This window comes from Gorilla gorilla, chromosome 16 (genome assembly GCF_029281585.2).
Source record: "Gorilla gorilla gorilla isolate KB3781 chromosome 16, NHGRI_mGorGor1-v2.1_pri, whole genome shotgun sequence".
Taxonomy (NCBI): Eukaryota; Metazoa; Chordata; class Mammalia; order Primates; family Hominidae; genus Gorilla; species Gorilla gorilla.
Window position 1 is genome coordinate 67016979 of NC_073240.2, and position 17199 is coordinate 67034177.

Here is a 17199-nt window from a genome sequence, read left to right on the forward strand (position 1 = left end):
CATGTGTTTATCATCCTCAAATAACAACTAACCCTCACCAAGCCCTTACCGTGTGCTAGGCCTTGTGCTGAGTGTTCACCCACTTCCAATCCCCCCAACAACCCTACAAGTTAGGTTCTATTTCAAGCCCATTTTACAGATGGTCAAACTGAGGTACACAGAAGCTAAAGGATTTGCCCCACATTACTGAGATGATGGTGGTAGAGCTGAGCCTTGAACCCAGGCAGGAGGAGTCCACAGGTGCTGCTCAGAGCCCCTCCACCAAGCTGCCCTCGGCAGGCAGCCTAGGCCGGGAGCCTGCAGAGCTGAACATCCTCCAGAGGCAGGTCTCAAGAGTCAAAGGTGGCCCTGAGGCAGCCAGCCTGAATGCACCAAGACCTACAGGCTGTAGAGACCTTCTCTGGCAACCCTAGCAACTTCCCAGACCCATAGCTTAACCATTGCCCATTATCTTCTCTCCCCACTCCCAGTCCTGGCCACCAGCCCTTAGGAGGCTTTTACCTACAGCTGGACCGGCCCCAGTCAAGGCAGACAGTAGGATCTGGAATCAGCTGTGCTGCGAGAGACTCAGCATTCCAAGTCCCCGGGGAGCTCTGGACAGCCTTGTGCCATCTGAGCTCTACCCACTCTTTGCCCCTGGCCTGTTGGCTTCCTCTAAAATCCTAGCTCTCTCCTCTAAAATCCTAGCTCTCTCCTGCCTCATTTCCCAGCTGGCACTCCAGAACCTTAGGGTCTGAACCCTGGCCTTCATTTTCTGCTTCATCATACCACCCCCAGGAGAACAGACCCTGCTCCTTATACCTCCAGTCTCTGATTAGGGTCATGCGCCAAATGAAATGAGTGCCTACGAGGGAAAAGGAAAGGCAAGGAGTTTTATCGAGGCCTACCGTGTGCCAGGCCCTGTGCCAGCCAAGTGCCATACTTACCTGCCTTATTTACTTAACTCACCCAACAACACTATAAGATGAGTAAAAGTATCACCATTTTACAGATGAGGAAACAGAGGCTCAGAGAGGTTAACCAGTTTCACCAATGTCACACTGCTAGGTGAGTGGAGGACCCTAGTCTGATATGAAAGCCCAGGTTACGAACGAGGATGCCATAGGGCTATGACAATAACAACACCACCTCAGTTTCCTAGTGTTAACAAAAGGCAGGTGTGACCCTAGAGAGATAACACCGTGTCCATTTTACACAGCACTGTTACCCAAACAGGTTAAGCAGCGTGCTCAAATCACTGGGCTGTTCATAATACCAGCACCTAGCATAGAGCATACTATGTGCCAGGCATCCTGCTAAGCACTTAGCACACATGTCACATTTCATTCTCACAACGCTATAAGAAAATCCTATTATTATTATTTTGTTTGTTTGAAACAGAGTGTAGCTTTGTCACCCAGGCTTGAGTGCAAGAGCATGATCTCAGCTCACTGCAACTTCCGCCTCCCAGGTTCAAACGATTCTCCTGCCTCAGCCTCCTAAGTAGCTGGGATTACAGGTGCCCACCACCACACCAGGCTAATTTTTGTATTTTTAGTAGAGACAGGATTTCACTATGTTGGTCAGGCTGGTCTCGAACTCCTGACCTCAAGTGATCCGCCCGCCTCAGTGTCCCATAGTGCTGGGATGACAGGCATGAGCCACTGCACCTGGCCAGAAAGTACTATTATGATTATTCTCACTTTACAGATGGGGAAACTAAGGCTTAGCAAGCTAAAACAAACTACCCAAAGTCACCACAGCAAATGCCTGTCCAGCAGCCACGCCCTTTCCCCATTCCCTGAGTGCCCCACTTCTGTCTAGGTGCCCACTTCTCTCCAACATGACTCAGGGAAGCAGGACCCAGTGAATCTTCCTTACTCTGACCCAATCATGGTAGTCCCTTTCATCATGCTAGTGACTGGTTTAGGAAGGAGCATGTGACCCAGTTCTGGCCAGTGAGATATGAGGAATGCCTGCCAAAGGTCTTCTGGGGAGAGTGTCCTTGCTCTTAAAAAGAGATGTCCATTAAGAGAGACAGGCAGTCCTTTGTTCCACTGGACATTGTCATTTCTTTTTTTTTTTTCCTTTTCTTTTTTTTTTTTTTTTTTTTGGGACGGTGTTTTGCTCTGTCACCCAGGCTGGATCTCAGCTCACTGCAACCTCCACCTCCCGGGTTAAAGCGATTCTTCTGCCTCAGCCTCCAGCTAATTTCTGTATTTTTAGTAGGGACGGGGTTTCGCCGTGCTGGCCAGGCTGGTCTTGAACTCCTGACCTCAAGTGATCCATCCATCTTGGCCTCCCAAAGTGCTGGGATTACAGGCACGAGCCACTGCACCCGGCCAGACATTGTCATTTCTGAATGTAAGACTGGAACCACTGCAGCCATGTCACCACCATGAGGCGCTATTGCGAGGATGTGCTCACACACCGAGAGGAACAGCCAGAGAGGCGGAAAGGACCTAGATTCTTATTATTTAAGCCTCTGATGTCATGCTTTTCTGTTACTTGCAGCTTAACTGATATAGCCAAAGAGAATGTCAACTTCAGTCCTCTGGCTATAGACTCAAAACTAGACCATTTGAGTCCAAGCCCACAGCATGTATCTATACGCAACGCTGAAGAGTGGGTATCAGGCTGTCAAACTAGACAGACCCAGGCATGGTTCTGCCCCCTTGACCTTGGGCCCACCTGGTTTACTCCTACATGGAAGACACAGGCCAGGGCCCAGGCCCAGGCCCACCACCCAACCCTGAATATGATCCCTGAAGGACAAGGATCCCAGTCGGGTCCCTACAATGGAATGCAGATGTCCTACAATGGAGGGAAGATTCTGGAGCCAGCCTCTGCCCCTTGGGAACCAAGTCTCATTTCATTCTCCATTTCCACTGCCTTCCTCTGCTGCTGCCCCATAAATCTCCAGTTTATTAATCCTTTACATGAAGCAGTCGGTTCAGGATCCTGATTTACTCCCTGTTCATAAAACGCTGAGAAATTAAAGATGAAAATTACCCAGAAGGACACCGAGCCTCCAGTGGGGAGTCCCAGAGCAATCCCTGGCCCTGAACCAGGTCCTCTCTGCCCTTCCCACCTTCGGAACTCAGGGTCTGGTGATGTCATTTCACTGTCCTCATCCCACAGGAAGTAAGGGGCTCTTTCCTATGCTTCCACACCCTCCACGCCTACTCTGCACAAAGCCAGAGAGGGGGCGCCACGCTTTCCCTGAAAACCCATTTCAGAGTCTCCTATTTTTTGAAGATCTTCCTCTTCTTAAATCCCTTGTGTTACACATGGCGGAGGGTGGGGAAGGTGCAGAGGATCAAGTTAGGGACAAAAATTAGGGAGCTGATTAAAGCAATTCAAAGGTCAAAATATAGCAGGGCAAGGTGGCTTATGCCTGTAATCCCAGCAATTTGGGAGGCTGAGGGAGGAGGATTGCTTGAGTCCAGAAGTCTGAGACCAGCCTGGGCAATGTAGGGAGACCTCATCTCTATAAAAAATTTTAAAATTAGCTGGGTATGGTGGCATGCACCTTTATTCCCAGCTACTTGGGAGGCTGAGATGAGGGGACTGCTTGAGCCTGGGAGGTTGAGGCTGCAGTGAGCCATGATGGTATCACTACACTCCAGCCTGGGCAACAAAATAAGACTCTGTCTCAAAGAAAAAAAAAAGGTCAAAATCTGTAACAAATCCAGAGACATGGCCAAGAGGGAGAATAGAAACTGACTACCTACCCAGGGGTCTCAACTACCCAGGATCATCCTCGTTTCTCAAGCCTCTGAGCAACACCACTATACCCCAATACCTGCCAAAACCCTCCAGGCACTCAGAGCAGTGATGTTCTCTAAACTCCAGAAGAGCCTGGCTCCTCCTACAGGATCCTGGAAGCGTCTCAAGACTGCCCGGACTCCCACATCTCACAGTCCACCCCAAAATTGCCTGCCAAACCCCACCTCTTCCCCGCAGGTCAAGGAGAGCCACAGGCAGGCATCAAGTCTCCATATCAAGGACAAGGACTATCCCGGTTCAGTGTGACAACAAATCTTTAACCCTACTACATGCCAGGGACAGCACTGGGTACTGGCTCCCTGTTTGACCAAGTCCCTCCTCCTGAGGCTCTCACTACAGTGTTGAGTGTATTAGACTATAATAAGCACAGAGAGTCAGAACAGAAAGACAAGTCACTCAGCCCACCAGAGGGAGGGGAGTTCAGGGAAGGCTTTCTGGAGGAGATGGTGTCTGGGTTGAATTGTGGAGGATGAGTAAGAGTCAGCCACACAAGGAAGGTAGGAAGGGCTTTGCAGTCAGAAAACAACATATGCAAAGACACAGAGGTGTGACACAGCACTGTGTGTTCTGGAGGAGGGAGGACCAGAAGCGGCTTGGTGCTACCCAAGCAGCAAGTGCAAGGTGGATTATAGAGGATGGGGTGAGGCTGCCGGGCCTTGACTCTGTGCTAATGAGTTTTGACTTCATCCCGAGGGCAATGGGAAACTGTTAAAGGGTTTCCGACAGGCAGGGACATGGTCCAGTTTGCACTTTAGAAAGATCCTTCTGCCTGCCACAGGGAATGTGGACTGGGGAGGGAAAAGACATCACAGGCAAAAGGGAGAGAAGGCCCAAGCCAAGGCAAAGGACTCCTGAGCAAGAAGCAGCTCTTCAGTCTGGGGGCACAGGCTGGGTCTGCCCTCAATACCATTCAATACCACCAATGCCATGGATAAAGTCTGGATGGGACAAGGAAGAATGAGAGGGCGTCCTGAGAATTCCATGGGGGTGTGGAAATGGCTGTGCTGGAGGAAGAACAGCAGCTCGGACCCTAGTCCTCTGGCCCAGGAAGGGTCCCCAGTGAGCCTCCGTGCCCCCTGGCTGTGGTGGTTGTTTGCAGGCAGCTTCCTGTCCCCACCTCCTGCCCCTGCTCAGCATACAGCTCCTCTGCCGGTCCTGGTTTGGGGAGGACACAACCCAGTTCATTTCCTCCACATCAGAACAAAGGGGCAGAGGAGCTGAGCCAAGATGGGCGGCTCGCTGTAACACCCCGGGAAGAACAAGACTGCTGTCCCCGCCATCTCAATCTTGATATTCACCTCAATCATTCTCAGGCCCCTCTGTGTGCCCGGCATGGGTCACATGCCACTCCCTCACCCAGCACCTCCTTCCCTTGTCCACTGGCAGCACCATCCAGGCACCCCTGGCTGTTGGAATCCTGGTGCCTGCATGCTAACACCCATCACACCTCATCACACTAGTTACTGTGTCTGTCCATTTCCACCAGACACAGTGCCTCATCCAGGGACCACGTTATCTTCATTCCCAAGTCCAGCGGTCTCGTGATTCACAGGAGGGCCTGGGTGAAGCCTGGATGAAGAAACTCCCAGATGGACTCTGGAGTGTGGTTTCTTCTCATGGTGTCTTATCGGCCAGAGAAGGTGTGTGCCTGATGACAGTGGGGTCCCACACCCTGTCTCCTTCCAACTCACTCCCCCCAACAAAAGACCACCTAGCTGCCAAAACAATACCCTTAAAATTGATGGTCTCACCATTTCACCTCCAAATAAGGACGGCAGCAGCACGTTTTAGTGCCTAACATCTGCTGTTATCTCTAATTCTCAAATACCCCTGCAGAGTAGTGACTATGGCTGCCGTTTTAAGGGGTAAGAAATGCCAAGCCCACCTTCCAGGTCCACCGTCCTGTGGGGAAGCCTAAGATTATGACTTTGGGCAAGTGGGGCTGCCTCTCTGGCCTCTGTTTCCCCATCTATAGTCCCCAACAACAGGACCTCCTTCCTGGAGTAGTTTGGGAGAATTGAATGAGTAATCCTTGAAGACACTGGCATGTGGCCATCTCCCGCCAGGCTCAATGCTGTCTGGAGGGCAGTCTGCCACACAGCAGGCACTTCCTGCCTCCACCGCCCCTTCCCATGGATGGCCAGGAGAGGACCACTCCTGAATGATAAGTGAACCAATAAATCAATCTTTTATCTAGCTGGGAATAAATTATAACAGGAAGCTTTTGAGGTTGGTATCTTCTGTGGCATTAGATGTATTTTAATATCATTAATTATGTATTAAGTGTTTGAAAGGAAAAGACAGCAATATCTTATAGGATGTATTTGCATGGTAATAGAGGATTGATTCGATGCAATATCTATACTGAAGCTACTGGGATTCAGGTCCTGGGGCTTCGCAGTGGCGGTAAATCACAGCCACAAAAATCTCTGCAATAGTAAATAATAGTATCCGAATTGCTGGAGGGACTCTTAGCGCCTGCTGATGAGAACTGGGCTGCCACCCAGCCAGGAGGGTGTGAATAGGGCCAGCCCTGCATCCCCACTGCTAGGAGCCCAGTTTTCTGGGTGGGAAACCCCCTCCCCAACCCACCCTGAGCTGGTCTGGGCCAGAAACGCCTGCCCACCCCAGTCCACAGATGCCCCAGAGAAAGGCTGGAAGCTGCTTCCTAAACCTGGAGTTTGCTAAAGGCTTTTCTGCGATTCCCTCAGGGACTCAGATGCTCGAGTAAAAAGAAAATGCATGTGTTGCTTCTCAAACTGCAGGTTGTGTGCCCCTTTCAATGAGGAGACAGGGAAGGTTGGAGGAGATCCCCACACGCACTCTTGGGGAGATGAAGCCCACCAAAATCCCTGTAGTCTAGAGCCCAGGAGCACCGCCTGGAGGCAGTAGAGATGGACTCCTACCTCAGCAGTGGTGACAATAATGTCTCACTGTGTGCCAGGCCAGGTTTAAACCCACTGCATGGATTAACTCATTTAACCCTCACAGCAGCCCCTGAGATAGGTTCTGTCGTAACCCCGACTGTACAGGTGAGAAAACTGAGGCAACGGTGTCACCCCTAGATATCAGCATGTCTCACACCCTCCCCTCCTCCAGGTATAACTTAAAGGCCACCTTTTTGTTGCAGACCTTCCCTAACACTCTTTTTAAAACTGCAACCCCACCCCCACCCATCACTGCCTCTTCACCTGTCCTGCTTTCCGCCACATCGCTTGTCACCTTCAAATAAACCATCTACTAACTTACTTGCTTAGAGTCCGGCTTCCTCCACGAGAATGGAAGCTCCACAAGGGAAGGATTTGTGTCTGTTTGTCTTGCATTGCTCACTGCTGTAGGCCCAACAGCAAGAACAGTCTGCCACACAGCAGGTGCTCACTAAACATTCATTGAATGAGTAGAAGTTGAGTCACTTGCCCAAGGTCACCTGCTTTTAAATGGCAGAGCTGGGGTCTGAACCCAGGCACTCTGGTCTCTGACCCAGTTCAGAATGATCTCACCTTACTCGGGAAGGACATTCTCCTCTCTGATTAAGACCTCTACAGCTGTCATGGGGGACTCAGCCTCCTCACTGCTGAATGAAACTCCATAGGCAATGGTGAGCTAGGAGCATTTTCTGTTCCCTGAACTGAGTTAGGAATGCCAGGTCTTCTGGTAACGACCCCCATCTGAATCTTTGTGGACAAAGACATGTAGACCTGAGCAAGGACCCTCTCCAAATAACTCATGTCATTACTGAACACTGAGCAGTCTCTCACCTGCTCAAGAACCACTGATGACTCCCCACTGCCTACAGGGGAAGGCCCAGACTCCAGCACCTGGCCCCAGTCGTGAACTGATTCATTGATTAATGATGGCTGAATCAGACCCTACATATGCACTTTCCCAGATTTGCTTGGCCCCACCTGCCTCCCAGACCATCACCTACTTTCTGGGTGGAGAGCTAGGCCACCACTGCCAGTGGTCTCATCTAACCTTGCTGGCTGTCCCAGCCTCCCCCAGGGTGAGGGCCAGACTCTGGCACAGCCTGCACTGCACACTCCTCAGAAGCCAGAGCAGCTCCCGTACCAGGGTCCACCCACCGGTCATGTGGAGCACTGGATGCTGTCATGACTTCTGGGCCCAGGTGAGGCACCATGCCACAGGGCATGGGATTGGGCTTCTCCAGAGGCTTCCCAACAGGGTCAGGTGATATGACCCAGAGGTGCAAGGGAGTTAATGCTCCATGGGAAAAACCTGAACCAATGAATCACCAAAGAGCTAGCAGATAAACTCTATCCCTTTTACCTGCAACAAACTGTTCTGAGTCACAGTGGCTCCACTCAGCCTAACAGGAGCCATCCCTCATGACTAAGCAACCAGCTTTCTTTTCTCCCGAAGTGGTGGCTGGCATTCGCTTTTCCTCCCTCCTTGCCTCACTTTCCTTTTTCCTCTCCCTCTCCCTGCCCTGAGCTCCACCCCAGCCCCCCAGTAAAGCACTAGCACAAAGACTTCCCTCAAGCTCTGTTTTCTGGGGAACCCAAAATCTGCTCTGCTGTGGAAGGGCCTGGGTGTCCAGCAGGGCCTTGCTCAGAGGAAAGACACATGAGAGAAGATGAATGACTTGACTTTGAGAAGATGAGATCCTGCCAACCCTGGAACCAGGGGAGAGTGGGGGCTGAATTTTCGGAGACACAGACAAGGATGCTCCTGCTTCCCCAGCTGCCTTTGCAACACTTCCCCTTGTGGGAAGGCAAAAACAGCCAAGTTCCCCTAGAGCTGGACTTACAGAAAGGCCATGAAGGGACCCAAGCCTGTTGCCTGTCATGCGTCTGAGGTGCTTCCGGTGAACAATTTATACGAAGCGATAAAGACCACACCCTGGAACCTCTGTTTTCTAATACGCCCATGGGGACTGGCAAGTCAGACATTCACTGAGTCTTTGTCTTTGCTACATTCCAGGCACTAAGCTAAGCCTTTTACCTGCCTTGTTCATTTGAGTTTCACAACCCTATGTATTATTAATCTTAAGTACTATTATCACTCTCCTCTTACAGATGAGAAGCAGGGTGCTCAGACAGGTTAGGTAGCTGGTCAGAAACCGTGCAGCTAGTGCATGGCAGAGCCAGGACTCAAATCCACATTGAAAGAGGAGATGTCTTGCATGGGGTGACCCATAAGGAAGATACTTTTTGGGTACAGCCGTCCTGGGGAAGCTTTTTGGGTACAGCCCTCCTGGGGAAGCTTTTTGGGTACAGCCCTCCTGGGGAAGCTTTTTGGATTTGTGTCTTCCGTGGCATCAGAAATATTATTAAGTATGTATTAGATGTTTGAAAGGAAAAGACATCTTTGACTCCTTTGTTTCCTATAAGGCCAGCCCAGCCCCGTGGCCCCTCCCCAGCCAAAGATGGGTATAGAGACGTTGAAACATCCATGGTAGTCCTTCCCTAACAGGAGTAAGTCATGGGGAGTGGGCAAGCAGGCAATAGGCACAAGTTGGACTGTGTTATTCCCTGCCCTCTTGGGATATGGGCCGAATCAACTACCCCTGGGTGAGAAAATCTCCCCCGCAGCTGCTCCTCCTCCCAGGGCCCAGGGTCTCTACCCACTGAACCAGGCCTGCTGAGTGGAAGACTGTCACAGTGTCCCCCAAGCTGGAGGCCCAGGGAGGGGCAGTGGACCAGGAGGAGGAGCTGATGGAACAGCAGAAGCTTCTGGGGCTTCTATCCTGCCCTACCCTCCCGGTTCTGGGAGAGTGGTCTGGACCAGAAAGAATAAAACACAGAAAAATACTTAATATAATGACCTTCAAGAAGAGCAACTATATTTTACCTTGAAAACTGCAGAACTGAAAGCACGGTCTGTATAGACAATGCAAATGATATGCAAACACGAATGCAAATGGACCAGGGGCCCTGCCACCTCGGAAGCATTCTTAGGCCCCATGTGCCTCCAGTGGGAGGCAGAGGAAAACGGACAGAGGGCAATTAGGAAGGGCTCCAGGAACTGCAGGAGGCTTTTTTGCGGGGAGGAGGACACCATAGGGACCTTAGAGGGGACCCAGGTCCAGGGCTCCTGTGCACTGTGAAGCTTCCTGAATCCCTGGAGATCTCTGGGCATACCAGCCCTGCAATACACACACACATAGAGCAGTCATGCCGTCATGGAAACACTGACACACAGAGACAAAGCTGCTCACAGGCACAAAGCACGCTACTCAACCCAACACGCAAAGACACAAGCACAAAGACATACACAGACTTCCTCACATCCCTATCTACACCACCACACTCAGAAATACACACATGGATAACAGCAGCACATACACAGACAACAAAGAGAAACACACCAATCTAGACACAAGTGGAAACACAAACACAAAAAAAAACATAGCCATACTGACAACTGCAGCCAGTCAAATAAATCCATCTGGAAAAGAAAGAAATTTAGATGTCCTGAATGCCTTTGTGTGAGGCATGGTGCAGAACATTAAATCTTCATTTAGTCTTCACAAAGCAGCACTAACAAGTAGGGGCAAGCCGGACATAGTGACTCACATCTATAATCTCAACACTTTGGGAGGCCAAAGCAGGAGGATCACTTGAGCCCAGGAGTTTGAGACCAGCCTGGGCAACACAGGGAGACCCCATCTCTACAAAATAAAAAATAAAAAACTATCCTGGCATGCCAGTGCGCACCTGTGTTCCCAGCTACTTGGGAGGTTGAGGCCAAAGGATTGCTTGAGCCTGGGATGTCGAGGTTGCAGTGAGCCATAATTGTGCCACTGCACTCCAGCCTAAGCAGCAGAGTGAGACTCTGTCTAAAAAAAAAAAGAAAGAAAGAAAGAAAAGGAAGAAAAAAAAGAAGAAAGAAGGACAGATGGAAAGAAAGAGAGAGGGAGGGAGGGAGATAGGGAGGGCAAGCAAGAGACCTAACTCTTGATGATACCACAATGCTGCACCATTCCCCTCTGCCCTCCTCCCCATACAAGTGGGACACAGAAGTTACTGTCAACTCCTTCCTCTTCCACCTCGAGGTCCTCTCCCACCTGGCTTCCTTGGAGATACTTCAGCCCTTCTCTCTCCTGCCCTATCACACCTTCAGCCAGAGGGTACTCTGCAAGACAACCTCACATTAATTCTGGCCTATGCATAATCTAATTTGGAAATCTACTGAGAGAGGAAGGAAATCATTTATTTCAATGGAAATGGGACGCAAGGCTGAATTTTCTGTTGCCACTTGTCTCTGGGTGAATGATCATAAGAGAAGAATGACTCTTTCCCCCAAAGTATACAAACTTTAAGCACTACCCTGCCTACCGTCTTCTACATACACACACACACTCAAAAAGAAATGTGCTTTTCAGAGCGAAGAATGAACAAGTGTTCTCACTTCCTGCCATTAACTCACCGTGGCACTCTGGGCAAGGCACCTACCCTCCGGATCTCGGTTTCTCCATTTGCCCCTGAGAGGCCAGAGAAGCTGATTCCTGAGGCTGCTGCCCTGCCCCACCCTGCATGCTCCCTGACAGTACAAGGGTCCCAGGTTGATGGTTGCCCATGGTGTTTCCCAGAAATGTCCCCTGGTGTTGAGGACTCCCTGCTAATGCTGGGATCAGAGAGGGGCTAAGGCCTGGGCCCTGGTCAGGGAGGCAGGACAAGGTCAGCCCAGCCCCAGGGTGAGGACTCACCCGTCATCCCTGGACCTCCAACCTGCCAACCTGGGACACTCTCCATCCATTTGGTAACTTGAACTTCCAGGGGTGAAGAAGGGAGGCCAGCTGGGAGTGGGGCAATCTTAAAATATAACAAGGCCACGATCACTGGAAGTGAGCTGGAAGAGTTGTGAGATGCCAAATTGTTGGTTTTGAGTGTATTTTAGGGCCTCAGACTCCCTTTCCAAATTAATATTCATGGAGACTGGCATGCCGTTTATTTGCATATGTAGATTGTTGCTCATCCTCTGCAGGAGGAGAGTTTTGGGGTGTTTTTATTTATTGTATTTATTTTAAGCTTGGATGATAAACCAGGCAAGTCAGGCAAGGGAAGGACAGGTTCCAAGGACAGGAGTGGGTTTTAAATAATTTTTGGTCTGAGAAAAGATAGGCCCTAGATACACAAGGGTAAGTCACCTCTACCGACCTGCAGAATCAATTCCAGAACAGTCCTTCCAACGTCATACTATGAAGCCCCTACCTCAGGAAGCATGGCCGCCTCACATGGTCCACATGGCCTCTGGAAAACCAAGCCTGTTGTTGTCACTCAGGGTTACTAACCATTGGGAGGTAGGCATCAAGTCGGGGTGTGACTTGGGCCAAGCCACTTGAACTCTTTAACATCCTGTTCTGAGGACAATAACCTGCTCTACAAAGTTGTTGTAAGACACAGTCTAGAAAATACATGCGCCTGAGAAGTGCCTGCTCAACCGCGAGGCCCTAACAATGGTGGTCCTTGCTATGGTCTCACACCTCATCTCTCCCACAGTAAACATCATCCACTCCTCCCAGACACCCCCAAAGAAGGCTCTATGTCCTGCCTACTGTCATCCAAGGCCTTCTGGAGACCTGAGGCCCATTAGTAAGTTCTCTCCTGCTCATTACTGGCTCTAACCCTCTTTTCTGCACCAAGTAACACATCTTACCTGTTCCACCAGAAAGCTCAGAGTCCGCTGCTAGAATCTAGAGGTTCCTGAATTATTCCAAAGTCCTGGGGATGCAGCAAAGCAGTGGGGCACAGTGGGACACAAGGAAAAAGAGACTGGGAGAACAGGCACCCACAGGTCGGGAGAACTTCAGGAAGATGTATGCAATAGAAAACATAGAGGAAAGAAGATGACCCTGTCCCTCACTCCTCTCCTGCTGGCTGAGTGAGCACAGGAAGACACCCAACTGTCCCAGAGCCACGCTTTCCTCATCTGCAGGATAACACCAAGAATCCCAACTTCACAGGGTGGTTACCAGGCTCAGTTAAAATCTTTCCTAAAAATCACCTAAAGTAGTAGCCAGCACAGAGCAGGAATTCATTAAATTTAGTCCCTTTCCCCAGTTGAGGTTAAGAAAAAAGGGTGAAGATTAACTGATTTCTCAGGTAAATAATCTATTCCTATGATTTATTAATTCAATAAATACTGAAGTGCTGTGGGCTTGCTGGCCACGACCCTGGGTATAAAGACAGATACACCCACCCCCAACACCTTGGGTCCCAGGGGTCTTATATCCAACTGGGAAGACAATAAACATACCAATAAAATGTTATCAATGACAACAGCAGCATATTAAATACCAAATTTGTGGTGTGGGCAATAATTGCTACAGAAGTTCATGGGAAGGAAAGATCAACGCTTGGATATCACTGTGGGCTCCAGTAGTGAGGGGAGGTCACCTGAGGATGCAGGACTAACACTGGTCTTAAAGGAAAGGGTGATTTGGATTAAACACAGGGAAAGACAGAACTTGAAGCTGAGTCAGCCATAATGGTGAGTCCTAGCAGCGAACAGGTAGGGACTGGGGAGGCAGGATGCAGGCAGATTGTCGAGACTTGCAACTGTCTATTTGAGGAATTTGGGCTTCATCTGGTAGGTGCTATGGAAAAAAAATGTAAGATAATGAGTTGATTAAAACAATGTTTTAGGTCAGGCACAGTGGCTCACTCCTGTAATCCCAGCACTTTTGGAGGGCAAGGTGGGAGGACTGCTTGAAGCCAGGAGTTTGAGACCTGCCTGGGTAATATAGCAAGACCCATCTCTGTAAAAAAAGAAGAAAAAAAAATTAGCCAGGCATGGTGGCATACACCTGTGGTCCCAGCTACCCTGGGGGCTGAGGCGGGAAGATAGCTTGAGCCCAGGTGTCCAAGATGGAAGTGAGCTATGATTGCACTACTGCACACCAGCCTGGGCAACAGTGTGACCCTGTCTCCAAAAACAAACCAAAACCAATGCTTCGGTATGATATGAAGGGGAAAGAGATGAGAGGCTGGAAAATGGCTCCCAGAGCAACGTATGGGATTTGCAGCCATGGATTCTGGACTCATTGCAGAGACTCTACCCCTCAGTAGAATTTATAAAAACTATCCCATTTACAGAGCCCCCATAGACTACTCCCAAAGACACATGTCCCCACATACACCTATGCACTATGCTCTGAGGATGGCAGAGTAGGATGCAGTGCCATCACCCAGCATGAGATAGAGAGGACCTGAGCAAAGAGGATTTCTCATGTCAGAAGGGAGAGAACATATACAAGAAACATCCTAAAAACAAAAGGCAGCCAGGCATGCTGGCTCACTCCTGTAATCCCAGCACTTTGGGAGGCTGAGGGGGGTGGATCACCTGAAGTCAGGAGTTCAAGACCAGGCCAACACAGTGAGACCCTTGCTCTACTAAAAATACAAAAATGAGCCAGGCATGGTGGTGCATGCCTGTAATCCCAGCTACTCAGAAGGCTGAGGCACAAGAATTGCTTGAACCCGAGAGGGAGAGGTTGCAATGAGCAGAGATCACGCCATTGCTCTCCAGCCTGAGTGACAAGAGCAAGCCTCCATCTTAAAAATAATTAATTAATTTTTTTTTTTTTAAAAAGCAAGTCGATGCTTGAGTATTGCAAGCAGAGTGTATGGAATGGGGGCAGGGGTACCTGCTCAGGTTTTGAGCCCAAACATCTGGGAAGGTGGTTTCGCCAGCAACAAAAGTGAAGAAACCAGAAGGGGAGATGACTTGAGAGGTGAGGAAACATTAGATTTCAGTTTAGGCATATAGGTTTCATGATGGCGGCCAGGCATCCAAATACTGCTTTTAATAATAATAATATCTGCCCAGTGCAGTGGCTCACGCCTGTAATCTCAGCACTGTGGGAGGCTGAGGTGGGTGGATTGCTTGAGCCCAGGAGTTCAGGACACTAGCCTGGGCAATATGGCAAAACCCCATCTCCACCAAAAAAAAATAAAAATAATTAGCTGGGCATGGTGGCAACACCTGTAGTCCCAGCCACTTGGGAGGCTTAGGTGGGAGAATCGTTTGTCCCAAGGGTCAAGGCTGCAGTGAGCTAAGATTGCACCACTGCACTCCAGCCTGGGCAACAGGAGTACGATTCTATCTCAAAACTAATAATAATAATAATATCTAATCAGGAGATGAAACGTGGCTTGAGACATGGAGATTGATGCGTGATCCAGCACTGGAAACCAGGAATCCAGGGCTGGCGAGGGAGTCACTGTGGCCTCCCTCCCAGAATCATGCTAGTCAGTACTGATCGTATTTGGACTGACTATCAAAGCCACTGTGATTGTAGAGATAAGATTTTTACCTTGGCCAAATGGTCCCATTTTACCACTGAGAAAAAAGCAAGAGGAAGCAAGTTAGGCAGAAATATTTTATAACCTATCCATACTTAAGTGCTGGAGTTTCAGTATGAGCCATGAACCACCTCCTCCAGGAAGCCTTCCCTAGCTACTATGGCTCCCATTGATGTTATGCTCCTCCTATAATGGTGGGTCTGCAAGTCATGATTATTTATTCTCTAGTTCTGTTCTCCATTTGATATTCTTGATGGTCTAGTCCTCACATGTCCCCTGCATTAGATGATTATAAATTCTTTGATTCAGAGATCAATTTACAAATAATCTTCTACTCTCTTGTACTAATCAAGTATAATTATGGTGCTAATTCAGATTTATCTTCCCAATAGATCCCCATCCTAGGTTCAGTAAACTGAGGCACAGGAGGTGAAAAACAGGGCTTAAAACAAGTAGAAAGATAATTCAAACCCATGTCTTGAGCTCTATGGCAGCCACTGTTAGTTACTCCTTTCACCCTTCCAAAAGAATCTTAATTTTGATCCTATCTGAGGCCCAATACACAAATCAAGGTTGTTCTAGGCCAAGCCAGGTGCTGTGGTGCACATCTGTGGTCCCATCTACTCAGGAGGCTGAAACAGGAGGATCACTTGAGCTCAAGAGTTTGAGGCTGCAGTGAGCTATGATAGCAGCACTGCACTCCAGCCTGGGCAACAGAAGGAGAGCCCTTTAAAAAAAAGATGGTTCAGCCGGGCGCAGTGGCTCACGCCTGTAATCCCAGCATTTTGGGAGGCCGAGGCTGGCAGATCACCTGAGGTTGGGAGTTTGAGACCAGCCTGACCAACATGGAGAAACCCCATCTCTACTAAAAATACAAAATTAGCCAGGCATGGTGGCGCGTGCCTGTAATCCAGCCACTCAGGAGGCTGAGGCGAGATGGCACCAGCCTGGGCAACAAAAGTGAAACTCCGTCTCCAAAAAAAAAAAAAAAAAAAAAGATTGTTCTAGGTCAATTACAATGACCTCCTTCTCTTGCCTGTGGTTGACTTAGGCGTGACACATGATTCACAATTCTAGCCAATAAGACAAAAGGGAAAGTCTGCTGAGGGGCTTCTGGGTAAGACTCCCTCCTGCCTTTTCTGCCTCTGCTCATGATTGTGAGGATATAACACCTGGAACTGTTGCCACCATCTTGTGATCTTGGGAACAGGAAAGATGAAAAGCATCCGGATCTTTCATGATGCTGTTGAACAAACTGAAAGAACCAACTATAGGGCAGACATAGCCCAGACCTCTTGTTATGGGAGATACTAAATTCCTTATTGTTTCAGCCAGTTGAATTCAGCTTCTCTGTCACTTGCAGCCCTCATTCCCACTCCAGTCAAGAGCTTTTGTCACAATGGATACCTGAGCTAACCATTATAAAAGATATATAACTAGTAAAGTCCTGGCCCCTGCCCTCATTGTGCCTATCCCAAGGTTGGGCATTCAATAAGTATTCAATCTATATTTGATTAATTGATCTTCCCCTTGCTCACCAGGTACAGGGGATATATTCCCTGAAGGCATCTTTCTTCCCTTTACTAAGCCTCACTGATTATCTTTAAGTTTCAGCCTCACATTTTGACTGTGGTCTCAACGTTACTGACCAGGTCCTTCTCCATGGTCTCCTCCCACCTCTGAGGATCAAACTAAAAGCAAGGTACTCACACTTGGCCCAGAGAGACCATCAGCAAAACTCCTCATTCCTAAATATTTGTTCTTTGAAAAGTCTTTTTCAATTAGATCTCACCCAAATGTTTGAGAGTCAGGCTGAATTCCAACTTCCTGCTCCAGAACAGACATGTTAAGCCTGCATAATTACTGCAGCCAGCTTTATTTGCTATAAAAACATGGATTTTTGCTCCCTCTCAACTATAAAATAATCGATAAATAGAATCCAGATGAAAAATGCTGGCGTTTAGGAGAACAACTCTTTTATGGTTCTTTTCTTTTGGGTCTAATTAACACATTGGGGATAAAGTGTGCTGTTACATTTACCAGGCCAGCTAAGTTGAAACACAAACTCTCCTCTTCCTGCTGAGATACAGCTTCATATCAGAAATACAGGAAGACAGACAGAGTTTCAAAACATTTTGAGATGCTCAACAAACAGACCTGTGAA

The 17199-nt window shown here is 48.9% G+C and overlaps 1 protein-coding gene across 5 annotated transcripts in view; it reads right to left on the bottom strand.

Moving 5' to 3' along the window:
- MEGF11 (multiple EGF like domains 11) overlaps window positions 1-17199 on the bottom strand; it is a 389675-nt gene that overhangs the window by 348743 nt on the left and 23733 nt on the right. The gene's annotated exons all lie outside the window — the stretch shown is intronic.